This window comes from Chaetodon auriga, chromosome 12 (genome assembly GCF_051107435.1).
Source record: "Chaetodon auriga isolate fChaAug3 chromosome 12, fChaAug3.hap1, whole genome shotgun sequence".
Lineage (NCBI taxonomy): Eukaryota > Metazoa > Chordata > Actinopteri > Chaetodontiformes > Chaetodontidae > Chaetodon > Chaetodon auriga.
Window position 1 is genome coordinate 2,410,001 of NC_135085.1, and position 14,237 is coordinate 2,424,237.

Sequence of the window (14,237 nt, forward strand, 5' to 3'; positions counted from 1 at the left end):
CTGCTGCAGTCACCTCGCCATCCCACTGCATATAACCAACTCCAGCGTACAACCGAAACCTCTTTTTACTGACATGCTCTCTGAGATCATGATATGCACATGGCACACAAACAGCTGCTGCATTGAAAAAAAAAATGTCTTCAATATTTTGTTTAATCTTGTTGTCATCAAAAATAAAAATAGAGTTTTTTATATAAATCCTTTTAACACTCTATGGCTTGTGGATGAGTTGATAACACCATAACATTTGTGAGGCTATGATAAAGATTAGCCTAACAAAATGTTTGAAAAAAAATGGTGTTGTTGCATTGGCAAAGGCCAGATGATTCAATCCAGTAAAATATTTTTTTCCAAAACACAATAATAATCCACAGAAGCTAGCAAAGTGCTAATCATCCATGTTTTCTCAAAATTAGCTGCTAAAAATAAGTGATTGTTCCCACTGTCAGTAGACAAGTTTGCCTTTCTGCTTTTTTTTCCTGGTGTGTCATGTTCAATATCACAAACATGGAAGGAAATAGGGAACAATTAAACAGCAGCACAATGAATGTCCGTTATTACCTGACCTGGGAATGAATGGCAATTATATCCTTTCCCATTGAAGATAAAAGCCAGATGTTAGTGGTGTTAGTGGTGACTGTAGATTTGTTCCCATGGTAATGTTGCCATAAGGTAGCAGCACTTTTCACAGCGAACATTGACAATTTTTCCATCCATAGTGTTAAATCCAAATTGTTTCCACACATTACTTCTCACATGGTTTGGTGTCATGATTCCATCCCATTCAGCACAGCTTGTTAGTTCCTCCTCCACGTCGTGCTGGGATCATCTTACACTAACCTAGCTCGAGACAATTTTGTCAAAGCCACTGAATGACAAGCGATCATCAATGACAATCGGGTGTCTATATCCATGTAGTTTGACATACTAAACAACCTGTTGTACAGCATCTGCAATGCCCCGTGACACCCCGAAAAAAAGTCTAGCGTATCAGAAATTTTTGTCTCGACATTCCTAGGGTGACATCTCCCACAACGTGTGCCTTAGCATTGACCTGCTGTTTACCTGCAGACAGGTGACCATGGTACAAAGGAGGAGGAGGAATGCTGAGGTTGCTGCTGTCTGATAGGACAGCAAAAGAGAAGAAAAATCTGTTGCCCATACTGTCCTCTTGGTGCTACCCAGGAGCACATTTATAGCTTTTTCTTCTTTTTTTTCATTACAAAAGATTGCCAACATCACACACAATGCTTCTGTCACCATGATTGACAGTTGCTTCACCCACCTCTTTGATGACCTCTGAGCTTGCGTGTGATAGTGACATGAGACGTGCCATGGTTAGTCAGGGTCATACATGTAGTCTTGCCAGTTACCTGACCAAGACATGGCAAGAGTTCATGGCTCTGTAATTGTTAAATCTGACATGGTGGCCAGGCAAAAATATTGTGCAGTCTGATCCTATGTAGCATTAGCAAAGAGAGCTAGTCTTAGTTTTTGTGAGTACAATAGGAGCAGCAGGTCAGCCTCTACTAGAGCACAAGATGTAGCCAGTTGTACTTAAAGACCTCAAATTTTGAAATTTCTCACAGTTGAAAGAGTAGTTCTAAATTTTACTCAAGAGTAACAACTCTAACGAAGTGTCAGTTGCTGCTCATCAACACACTGTGCAGCCCACCTTTACCACAAATGCTCACACTCAGTCAAGCTCAGTATCTTAAGTGTGTGGCTTCAGGAGGAGCTTTGCAACCACAATGGATGAGGAACAACCACCAGCAATGAAAACACTGCTCATCCCTCCTTAGCCAACAACAGTGTACACAACAAAGACAAGTAAACAGAAGACTGAAGAAGACAGAAGCAAGCTGAAAAGAAGGAATTAAGCCGAACTTGAGATAAAACAAGAGTAAACATCAGAGTGGCTTTTCCAAGGTGGGAAGAGCTACAGGATCTGAAAGGATTCAAAACCGATGCCTAGTTAGCCACATCTCTGCTTCACAGCTAATTACCACTGCTTGATTTCTGTTTCGAAAAATAAAATCACATTGTTCAGATGTGTTATGGTAGCCCATGACTTATTGTTGCTGTGATGTTGCAGTCGGTGTAACTTTAGCTTGTTCCCAATGCTAAGGCTACTGGTTAGCATTGTTTTAATGCAGTGGCTGAAAATATCTTTGTAAAGTGCCTAGTCAATCATATCAGTCTGGAGTTTGTCCTGATATTAATTTGTGCCTGTGCTCTTATAGCTGTTGTCTCATAGCAAAAAGATTCATTTTATAGCGTGTCTCTCAGCACAGAGTCTATGGTTGTTGGCCAACAATGTTGAGATTTCACAACAATAATGTCTATCCCAGTTTATAGCATATATCAGGCAGGGTCTTGGGCTACAACATCAACACTCACCAACAAGTTTTGTGTTGTCAAGTCAATCTCAGAATGTCATTAAAAATTTGGTAGGACTCAGTTCAAGATCAGTAATTTCTTATACAAACATAAGCACAACTACAATTTGAGGCAAGTTGGCAACAACATAGCGTATGAAGCGGATGATTTTGTCCTTGCATACTACTTCAAATGTTATGACAATATGGGAGTATATTTCCACCTCTGCAAATGCTGACATGGCCTATGATGTCATCCAATCAGTTACTAGCAGACTGCACCTCCCTGCCCTTTTTCTTAGATCTGTCCTCCACTCAGTATGTTACATGCTACACCAGAGTCAATAAAATACTGGATTTATTTTATAACAACACCAAAGAGGCATATAACTCATCATCTCTCCCTCCCCTGGGGAGATCTGATCACAACCTGGTCTACCTCCTGCCTGTGTACATACTTCTTATACAGAGGCAGCCAGATCCAGGGCTCAAGACTGTGACCAAAATGGTCGCATATGCGACCTTTTTTTCAGAGTTTGCGAGTAAGAATTTCATCTGGTCGCGTTCGTGCGAGCGCATCAGTTTTATTGCTCCGTGTTAGACATTGTGGTTGAAAGTCGTCCTTTTTTTCACTGGTTTAGTCAGCCGCCTCCACCTGCACTCTCTCCTGTTGAGACAGCGCTGTCGCGTGCACATAAGCCGTCGCGTACACGCGCAGCGCACAGAACTTCAAGACACCAAGACTAGCGTTTCGCTATTCTCAAAAATGAAGCGGTCTATTGCTGATTTTTTCCAAAAACTAAATAAGGAGAGAGAGGAGGAGACTGGTGGTTAGGTAGAGCCAGCAAAAGGTGCCGAATCAGACGGTAGGCCTACTGTTGATGAGGAGGTCAGGGAGAGACCGGCCGAGCAGCAGGTGAAAAAAAAAAAAGTACTGCTTTCAACCACAATGGCTGACACAGTACCCGTGGTTGCGGTACAAAGGGGGAACTATGTTGTGTGTCTGGTGTCGACAGTATGGCCCGTCTGTTGCAGGCAACACTAAATTTGTTACGGGGTCGAGACAATTTAAGCTGGAAACTGTGAAGTTACACAACGACAGCATAAAACACAAAGCCTGTCGGGACCAATGCATCACCCGAAACACTGAGCCCCTCCCGACTTTTTTTCAGTGGATGGATGAGAGTAATCGTTCAACAGAAGAGAACGAAATGGTCATTAAGTTTAACACTGCCTATAACATAGCGAAAGAGGAACTCCCGTTCACACAATTCAAATCCCAGATCGCACTGATGAAAAAAAATGGGCTGAATGTGAACCCAACCTATGCCAATGACAAGGCATGTGCCCAGTTCATAGGAAAATCATGTGCTGGTGCGACCAACTGAGAAAGTTGGTCGCACCAGTGCTACCAGCGGAAAAGTTAGTGTAGAGCCCTGCAGATCACAGTCACTCATACAGTGAAAAGATGGTCCAACAAGGCTGATGAAACTTTGAAGGCTACAAGGAGCCCAATCCCATGGAGCCAAGGAGCCAATCCCACACCACCCCATCCCATTCTGTACATTCAGTTTTTTTCCTTTCCAGTGCCCTATCCCTCCACTTATAACCTCCTCCACTGTAATCTACCTCCCACATAGATCTCTCTCTCACACCTGGAGAAGGCTGGGAACACTGTGAGAATCATGTTTTTTTTAATTCTTCAGTGCCTTAAATACCACACAGTCCACACTGCTAAGGGACAAGTTGGAGTGTACAAGGAGAACTAACAACTCACAGCATGGATCATGGACTACCTCACCAACTGACCACAGTATCTAAGGATACAGAACTGTGAGTTGCTAAATCAAAACTGCCATGCACCATGGCAGAGACAATAATAGTGCCTGGCTGCTATAAAGACAAAAAAAGAGAGAGACTCATAGCTCAGAGGAAGATCTTTGTGTGTGTCTTTCTTCAATTCCTGCAAGGATATCAGCGTTGTGTTCAACTAAACAGGCCCAGGTTTCACACTGAGTAAGTAAATTGTGAGTAAATTGAGACTAGATTTTCATTATATAGACTTTTTGTGAGATTTTTGTTTGGTGGTATGCCGTGTGATTTTTCTAATGTAAAATATGTGCCGTGGCTCAAAAAAGGTTGGGAAACACTGCTCTACACTGCAGACTTCACGTCCAGATCTGCTAACTGCCACCTGTGAAGGTTCTCAGATGAGTGTCAGCCTCATCACCTATGGGACGACAGGGAGCTGACCCAGGGATTTGTGTATTGGTGCTAGCAGAATTGACTCCAGGTGAATGCATTGAAAACTAAAGAGCTGGTGGTTCCGCAGGTGCAAACACTCCTCCACGCTGAGATGGTGGGATCTTACAAGTACCTGGGTGTTAACTTGAATAATAAACTAGACTGGACTGACAATATGAATGCTCCTGAGGACCATTTCTGACTCTGTGGTGATACCATCCATCTTCTATGGAGTGCTGGAGCAGCAGCATCTCGACTGCTGACAGGAAGAGCCTTAACAGACTAGTCAATAAGGTCAGCTCTGTATATATATATGCCATTTATATATATATAAATGGCATGGTAATATGGTAGTGACAGTGAACAGTAAAAAGGCTGTTATTAGTGAGGTAAAATTAACCTGGGTGACATACTGGATTCTTTCCTGTGAATCCCTTGTGCATGCCAAGGCAATTTGGATCCAGTATGGGAATAGCAGACTCCAACACTACCAGCAAAAACTACTTCATAGATTCATGATTTAGAGTTATCAAAAGATTCTTCCTCATCCTGTGTTTTTTGGGGAAATTCTTAATCTGTCTCACACTGCCCATCTATTTTTCTCAAACATGCTGCAACTCATGTCATCCAATATTGCACCATTACCTGCAATAGTGGAAGACATATAGATATTAAAATGATAGCTGTCAAGGAAGAATACATTCAATTGCAGCTAAATAAACACATTTCTACTGTTTTAGCATATATAGTCATACCGCCCACTCCTTCATGTACCTACATGAAATTCCTGCTGTGTTCTAAGACCTGTGTTTCCCATGAATCACTCTAACAGCTGAATCAAAACAGCAAGTCATTTTGAAAACTCGAATGAAAGTCTGCATTTATGCTGCAACACTGAAATACATAGGTAATTGATTTGTTGAAAGGACTGGGAGTCCTCTCAATACAAGGTGTCAAATCAACTCAGCCTCTCAGTTTGGTATTCTTTGTGTTTCTGTTGTGTTCTTGCAAAGTAGGAGAAAAATGGATGGTAAACATCCATTTATGTGTGTGTGTGTGTGTGTGTGTGTGTGTGTGTGTGTGTGTGTGTGTGTGTAGTACACTGCCATCTTCTCTCAAGTTCTCATTTCTTGAACTAATCAGTGGTTCATGTGTACAGCTTGATCAGTTATGCCTTTGAATACCAGTGAAGTAGAAAGGACATCTTGATTCGATTAGTACTGGTATCGGAGAGTTTTTCACCACCATGTGATGTGAGATCTCCCTGGAAACAGACCTTATGTGTCTGTGCAGCAGGTCACAAGGACAAATCAATATTTCCTTGGAAGCAACATTTCTCTGCATCAACACAGTTTCGGTCGTGATGCTATTTAGTTTGAAGACTTTTCATAGGAGGACATTCTTTGAAATTGTTACTTAATACATTTGTTTCTCTATTTTATGTTTTCACCTGTGTTTATATGTGTATTACTTCAATTGTAAATGGATCATGATTGATTGATTAGTCTTATGGTAATTAAGACATTTGCACACGTGCTACACTCCTGGACATCCTGAATGTGTTGTCACAGGTCGGGCGGTTTTGGGTTGCATTGTGTGGGGCAATACGGGCTTGGGCAGTCAACAGAATTTAGTCTGGTTTGAGTTTCACAAAGAAAATTACAGTATATTGAAAATATATTCATAAATTGTATGCTTTAGTTATGCAAATACATTCAGCCATTCAGCACTTTGATATGACATCATTTTTATTCATTCTGCTGAGAGGAGATATGAGTTACCACCACCCACCCATGGCTTACCCTATAAGCACACATGGGCTGTAGTATTTTGGCAATTCTGTTTTCATTGAAACACAGACCTCTATGCTTGCAATATTTCGATAGCATGGGATTGCCTGTACTTCTTCTCTCTCTTCCTCTCTCTTCATGCACGTGTAGTGTACAGTTTAGGTTAGCGCTTATGATTTATAAAGTTAAATAAAACCTGAAATTTTGATTAATTGAGCTGTCCTTTTATTTTGTCTTTATTTTTAAGGCAGAGGGGAGAAGACAGTTTTATAGTTGCAATGTAGAATGTAGCCTCCTGTTTGAGCACTTTAATTGTTTTATTACATCTCATATTGAAATTTGTGATGAACCACAATTTTTTTTTTCTTTGCAGTTGAACTTATTTTGAGCAATTATTGGGCAGGAAAACATCAAACCAATCTGCGAACACTGCCTCTGATGGATCTCTTACTGATACTGCTTATCGATGCGGTACTTTAATGGTACTTTTATCACTTCTTTCATTTGTTTTGTCAGATAAGAAATGAAACAAATTAAGAGCATAATTACCTTTACTTCATTTTCTCATATGCACTATATATAGATTAATATTCTTGATTTGCAACTGCAACAGCATTGTTTTGAACAAACCACTGTTACCATGACTATAATGTAATCATTGAAATATAATTGTTTACGTGGATAAATTCAGTATGACCATTTGATCTCAGACTGGAGCACTCTGGACAGATTGACACAGATTGTAGAGTTGTGAATTTATTAATGACCCAAGTCTGCAGGTATGACTAGACCCTGGCCAAAATGAAATTAAAATTGAATTAGTCAACAAGTTTATGTCATATGTGTCATAAGCTAGTAACTTAGCAACTACACTGCTGATTTTGTTATCGATAGCTTGTAATGTTAGCTAACAACCAGACTTTACCCCTCCATTCATGTCCACAGCATGTTCTGATTGCTTTGAACCCGGAATTGTGAAATTTAGTTTGAGCTTGAAAGCATATTTTGTAGCTAAACAGTCAACTGGCTAATGGTTACTTGTAATCATAAAAACATGTCTGAATAATTTAGTGAACTAAATTGTCTGTAATCCACCTCCTACCCAGTGTTTGCTGGCCCAGCATGATTTTTGGATTAATATGAGGAAGTATTCTTGATTTGTAAAGTATTTATTTAATCAAATTAACCAAAAACCTTTGGGTTTTGGACTGTCACATTCACAAGGAATTTGAATATGTCACCTTGCATTTTGCAAATTGTGACTGACATTTCTGACAATTTTCTGTTATCTCATAGACATTCATCTGTCAATTAATTGATATTGACAATATTTATCAGTTTCAGCCCTGACAGTTACTAATCTGACAGAGGATGTAATCCATAATGCCAATGCCCATAATGTGTATGTTCGTATGTAATGTAAACCCTTGGTTTAGCATCCAATGCATCTCTGTGTGTGTTGTGCTGGAGGCTCACTGAAGGTTATTGAGAGGGTCTGCTGCTTGACTGATAAGAATGTCTTAACTTTCTACATTAAAAAAGGTCCCTTTGAAAAATATGCACCATGCTTGCACATACTAAAATCATGTTTACTGAACATTATTTATTCTTGTTATAATAATAATAATAATAATAATAATAATAATAATAATAATAATAATAATAATAATAATAATAATAATAATAAACTTTATTTATATAGCACTTTTCATCCATATAAAATGCATCCCAAAGTGCTTCACAGAATAAAAGAATACAAGAACAGAAAGAATAAAAGCATAGTATGACAATATTCCACTCCCAGATATATACACATATGTGCTCACACGCACACACACACACACACACACACACACACATACCCATGCCCGGTGCTGAGACATGGCAGGGCACTGAGGAACCATGTGAGGAAACACCTATGGGGGCCATCCACACCGAGAAGCACCACAGCCTACGGCCATAGGGAGCGCCGCCACAGAGACCACCCCGACACCGATGGACAGGGACAGACTCCACACTTAATGCAGAGCCGCCCCAGTCCCCCGGGCTTAGGAGGCCTCCAGGGCAACGCCCCCCATGGGCAGACCGGGCATACATCCCAGTGTGGAGGCCCCCCATGAGGAAACACTGAAGCTAAAAACTAAAAGAGTAAAAATATAAGCAATAAATAAAAGCAGGTATAATGCATAAAAATTAAAAGATTTAAGAAAGTTCAAAATGTTAAAATAGACAAATAAATAAATAATAAATAATAGTAATAAGATTTTAAGATCTAGTGGTGATAAAGTGGATGACTAAGAAGTCATAGGAAATATTAGAAATAAAAATAACATAATAGAAGAATTAAAAGTTTAAAAGAAATCAATTAAAAGCTAAATTAAAAAGGTGAGTCTTGAGCCTCCTTTTAAAAACATCAACAGTCTCTGCAGTCCTGATGCTCTCCGGCAGGCTATTCCATAGTCGAGGGCCATAATGGCTGAATGCAGCCTCCCCGTGGGTTTTTGTATTAACTCTAGGAATAATTAAAAGTCCAGTGCCGGAGGACCTCAGGACCCGCGAGGGTTGATATGATAAAAGCAGGTCAGATAAATAAGAGGGCCCAAGACCATTAAGACATTTAAAAACTAATAAAAGAACCTTAAAATCGATCCTGAAACACACGGGGAGCCAATGCAGCGATTTTAAAATCGGTGTAATGTGCTCCCGCCCTCTGGTCTTCGTCAGCACGTGCGGCTGAGTTCTGTAATAACTGCAGATTAGAGATGGTCTTTTTGGGGAGACCAGTTCAATATACTGAATTCTTATTTGTTAAACTAACACAACTTCTGTATGGATTGTATATGCAATGTTTTCATGTTCGTGCCATAAAGTTATGTAGTTCCGACATTTTTCTTATATCAGTTTTATAATAATTTCTAGAATCAAGTATCAGATGAATGTTTTTTGTCCATCATTGTGCACCTGGTCTTTTTCAGCTTAGACGTTAGCCACCCAGTGCAACAGCACAACTCAAAAAACTTTAGGGTAGCGTGTGTATGTACTGTATACTAGTGCCTAGTATCTTCTTTATTTCCTATCTTATTTGACTTATTTCAATTATGTATAAATGTATGTATGTGTGTGTGTGTGTGTGTGTGTGTGTGTGTGTGTGTATTTATACATACATATAACAGGCATGAGTAAAAAGTAATTAAATTACTGATGAGGCCATGTTATGTTTTAGGGGTTTGTCCCTTTAGTGTCTTGTGTAGCTTTTTGTGCATGTAAAATGTCAGCAAAGGTACAAAGCCTTGAGTTCACCCCAATGGGAATTATTGTCTCCCACAGGAAACTACTCCAGCCAAACATGCCTCTTCAGTCTGCATCACTATGCAACACAGCACCACCTTTTATGTTGTTTGACTGTTTATTTTGTAGGTTATAGCCTATTGAACTTGGTATTAGCATGCTGCTTGGCAAGTGTGGCTACTCTTAGAGTCTATGGGAATGTTGGAATGATGTTGTAATATTGAAGTACAGTTAAGGGACACTGTGTGAACATTAAACCTTGTTTGATGGCAATTAAATGACAGTAGCAGGTCAGATGTTGGTAACTGAATTTACATTACCTGGTGAAGCTTTTAAGAAATTAGGAGATTTCCCCCCAATATAAATAACTGGATAGCCCATCTAAATAGTTATTCAACCACCCTTAAGGACCAAAGGACTGTAGGATGTAGGAAAGTCATGAAAAACATGAAAGTCACTCTCTAGAGCAGTGTTTGACTTGTTTATTCTGGGCTACTGTAGAAACATGGCAGCGCATCTTATGGAATCCGTGGAAGAGGACCCCTTTGTGGATATAAAGATCTCAACTTAAGGTAACGAAAACACAACTAATCTTATACAAGAATGAAAACATACTTAATATGATATCGCATTTCTGCCATATTCCACCAATGGATCCCCCCAGATCTTGCACACTGATCCTTTAAAATGCAGTTAAAAATCAGATAAAGTGATATAATATGACTAATGCACACCAGTAGCATGAAGACTCTGGAGCATTACTCCAAGCACAAGTCAATCAATGCCCTTGGCTGGAGGAACACCAGAATTTATTATTATTATTACTATACTATATAAACGCTTGTATTTGTAAACACTTGCAAGCATGAGAGAAACGAAGCTAATCCATGTCCCTCTGGAGAGAAAAACATATAAGACTGTTCCATAAATCCCAACAGGCATCTCTTGTAAAACATTAATGTCAACAAAGCTTTTAAAAGCTATTTGAGGACAAATGTTGGCGTGATGAGTGAATGGTTGCTAATATTTGAATTAACATTAACTAACTGAGGTTGCTTATTGGCAGATAAACTGGATATCACCTAACTTTGACTGATTTGATATGTTTTAATGACCTTGATTGTTGAATGAACCCTCTGACATTAGAGAGAAAAGGGCAGAGTATGTTTGCTCCTTGGCTGTTGTTGAGCCTCTTCCCAGGAGACTTTCATTCATCGTAATATGACTGAGACTAACAAACTTCACGTGCCTCAAGATTGTACCTTTCTTATTTTGTCTGTGTGTGTCCATGTATTACTCACATTGTGTGGACATAAAGCTGTTGTTTGCACAGTCACATTGTGGGGACTGGCCTGACTTGTGGGGACAAAATGCAGGTCCCCACAATGTAAATCTTTAACTTTTAGGGTGAAGACTTGGGTTAAAGGTAGTTTGAGGGTTAAGGCTAGCCAAGTAGTGGTTACAGTTATGGTTAGGGTAAGTCTCCAGGAAATGAATGTAAGTCTAACTAACGTGTGTACGTGTGTGTGTGTGTGTGTGTGTGCATGTGTTTATATGCCCTTGTGAGATAAAACAGTGGAAGTACAGGAGTTAGGAGGCAAAAGACAGTTATTGATCCTTTCTTGCTGTGGTTTTTTCCACTTGGTAACATAAGTTCTGTATGGCGCTGGCGCTGGCGCTGTTTTTTTTTTTTCATTATTGCACACAGCTCAAACTGTAATATTTCTTGCATATCGAAATAGTCCAAACAGAGTTACCAGCTTACATTCACATGGAATCCATCACAACAGTCCTACATTAAATCCCATGTGTAATATTCAGTTTTCGTTGACTCAGTGTCACATATACTTGTGGTGTAATGGACTGGTTTCAGTTATAGTAAGGGTAGTCTAATATCGGAGCATGGAGTTCCTGGTTTGAATCCAGAACCAGGCGCCTGGGGCTTTTCTTATGTTGTTTGTATGGTCTCCTTGTTCCTGCATTGGTTTCCTCTGGGCATCCCAGTTTCCTCTGACAGTCCAGACATGCAGGTTAGGTGAACAGGCACCTCTAAACTGCTTGTATGTGTGAATGTGAGTGTGAATGGTCTAAGTCCTGTCATAGACTGGCGACTGTCCAGACTGGCGACTGTGTACCTCAACAGGCTCCAGCTTCCCGTGACCTTGCAGAGGATAAACCGATATGCAGCGGGTAGTGGCTGCATAGATGATGTCCTTATATTCACTTTTCATGTATGTTCTCACAGCACAGGTAGTACTGGTTGAATTAATTAGATCTAGGTGATTTAATTCCTACCAAGCCTTATGGCTGTACCAGCTACTAATAGGCCCCAATATACCTAAATGCCTGGGGTGTCAATCAACAAGAAAAGGCTTGGCTAACTCTCTGTCGTCCCTCCATTTGTCATTCACTCGCCTCCGCACCCTCTCATTGTACTGCCAACTGCACACTGAGGTGGATTTGTCTTCATTTAATTTAGGTGAGCAAACAGATACAGACAGAAACAAAACCAAAACATGTGTCCATCACAGTCTCAACTAAAAGAGTTGCAATCTCAGCAGCACACCACTCTCCTGTCTTCTTCCTCTGGTCTCACTTCCCTGGTCTCTGCCCTCTAAAACAGCTTGGAGGGCACCAAAGATCACAGGGTACACCCAATTTTATCTGCGCTGAGGTTGTGAGGTTACCAAAATTATATTTGTGCACATTAAATTTAGAAAATCCCAATAACACACCCAATTGGATAAGATCAAAAACCAACAACAGCTGTTTATTTTTACAAATAAAAGTTTGTAATTAATCACTTTATTTTTTTAGTGCATGTATGCAGGTAGGAGTTGGGGTTGGGGGGCCTGTCTTGTCTTAGACACAGGCAAGGGGGGCTTCAAGGAAAAAAGGTTGGGAACCACTGCTCTAAAAGACTCATATTTGTCAAGACCTGTCCTCTTAGCTTGTTAGACAGCTATTGATTAGCGCTGGAACACTAAGTCAATTGATAGATAAGTCAATCAACAGAAAATGTATCAGCAACTGTTTTGATGATTTGCAAGCAAAATGTCAACAAAAAAAAGTAATTCATTTCAAATATTTAATGTGCTAAAAAAAAAAATTTACAGGGTTTTGCTTTTTGTTTGTACTTCCTGTGCTGACTGACCTATGGCATGTAACAACGTGTGCCACAAAATCAAATCAAAGATGGATAAGAAAAAAAACAGAGTTTTAGGCTGAATTAGTAGCGGTCATGGTTATGGTTTGGGTAGGTCTCCAGTCCATGTAATGTCCCCAAAAATGATGGAAACATGACTGTAAGTAAGAAAGCTACTAATTCTTTGGATAGTTGGACTGATGAAAAAACTCAAGTTGAGGACATTGACTAGAATTGTATCTGGATAGATCTCTTAAAACTGTAACCTTGAGAGGAACCATTGTGTCAATACATACTTGTATGAAGGCCAGAGGGCATAGAGGATGAACATGCTTGAGCAAGCAAAGGACATCGCTCTCACAAGGGACCATTGGACTTCTGTGAGCACTGACAACTACTCGGTCATGACAGTGCACTTCACTGAAAAAGAATGAAATCTGCAATCATTTGCAGTAACTATGAGTAACACAGAAGAGTGGCACTGTGCTGCCCACAGTTTGCAAAGAATGGTTACAGTTTCCCTTCATGACAGTGGATTGAAAAGTATTCTGGCCAAGTGCTGCAAGGTTGTTGGGCATTTTAGGGATAGTCCATCAAACCCTCAGGAATTAAGAAAACAGGAAGTTGCACTTGGACAGAAGCAAGAATCCCTTGTTCAGGACATTGCAGCAAGATGGAATTCTACCCTAGAGATGGTCAGGCAATTCTAGCGAAACAAATCTCCACTGACCACTGCCCTGCCTCAGCAAAAAGCAGCATTTGCGTGTTTACTCCACAGAAGCTTGCCAACTACTTGAACCTTGCAGGTAAGATAATACTTCTTTCTTCCCTTTCTCTGTCTGTCTTCCTTGATCTGTGTCTTCTGTGTGTGTGTTATAACTCTCTCCCCCTGTATCTTCTGTGTGTGTGTGCATATATGTGTAGCCAACAGAAAGGAAGGAAATGTTTCTCTGTGTAATTAATAACAACTTACTAATGTGTATAAAATATCTCATGCTTTCCATTGCAGATAAGTGACTGACCTGCTGGGGTGAGAGCAACATGTCTCCTGTTCTTTAACATAGACCTAACTAAACGGCAGGACAGCACCAACCTCACATGGCTGAGGATCGCTACTGCACTTGGCAAAGCACTGAGATGTGGATGTCACTAAGCAACATGTGATGGGAGAGAAGCCTGCACAACAACAATCTACAGAAACAACAGAAACAGCCACCAAAGAACAGGAGAATGTCTGTCTTCTTGCTGGGTTCTTCAGATACAGATGAAGAGGAAGAGTCCATAGAACAATGCTGAGCTCAAACTGGATATAGAGGAGTGTCAAAGAGAGAAGGAGCCAAGCTGGGACCTAATGCATGCAAGTACCTGTCAACACCTGCAACCACAGTGCCG

The 14,237-nt window shown here is 40.2% G+C and overlaps 1 protein-coding gene across 7 annotated transcripts in view; it reads left to right on the forward strand.

Annotated features, from left to right (window-relative positions):
* dlgap1a (discs, large (Drosophila) homolog-associated protein 1a) overlaps window positions 1-14,237 on the forward strand; it is a 140,979-nt gene that overhangs the window by 19,957 nt on the left and 106,785 nt on the right. Inside the window, exon 1 of one of the 7 annotated variants that reach the window (XM_076746024.1) lies at window positions 13,593-13,651. The exons of the other annotated variants lie outside the window; for them this stretch is intronic. The gene's annotated coding sequence lies outside the window, so the exon portion shown is untranslated. Of the gene's footprint in view, window positions 1-13,592; window positions 13,652-14,237 lie in introns of those variants that run through there. 7 annotated transcript variants of the gene reach the window in all.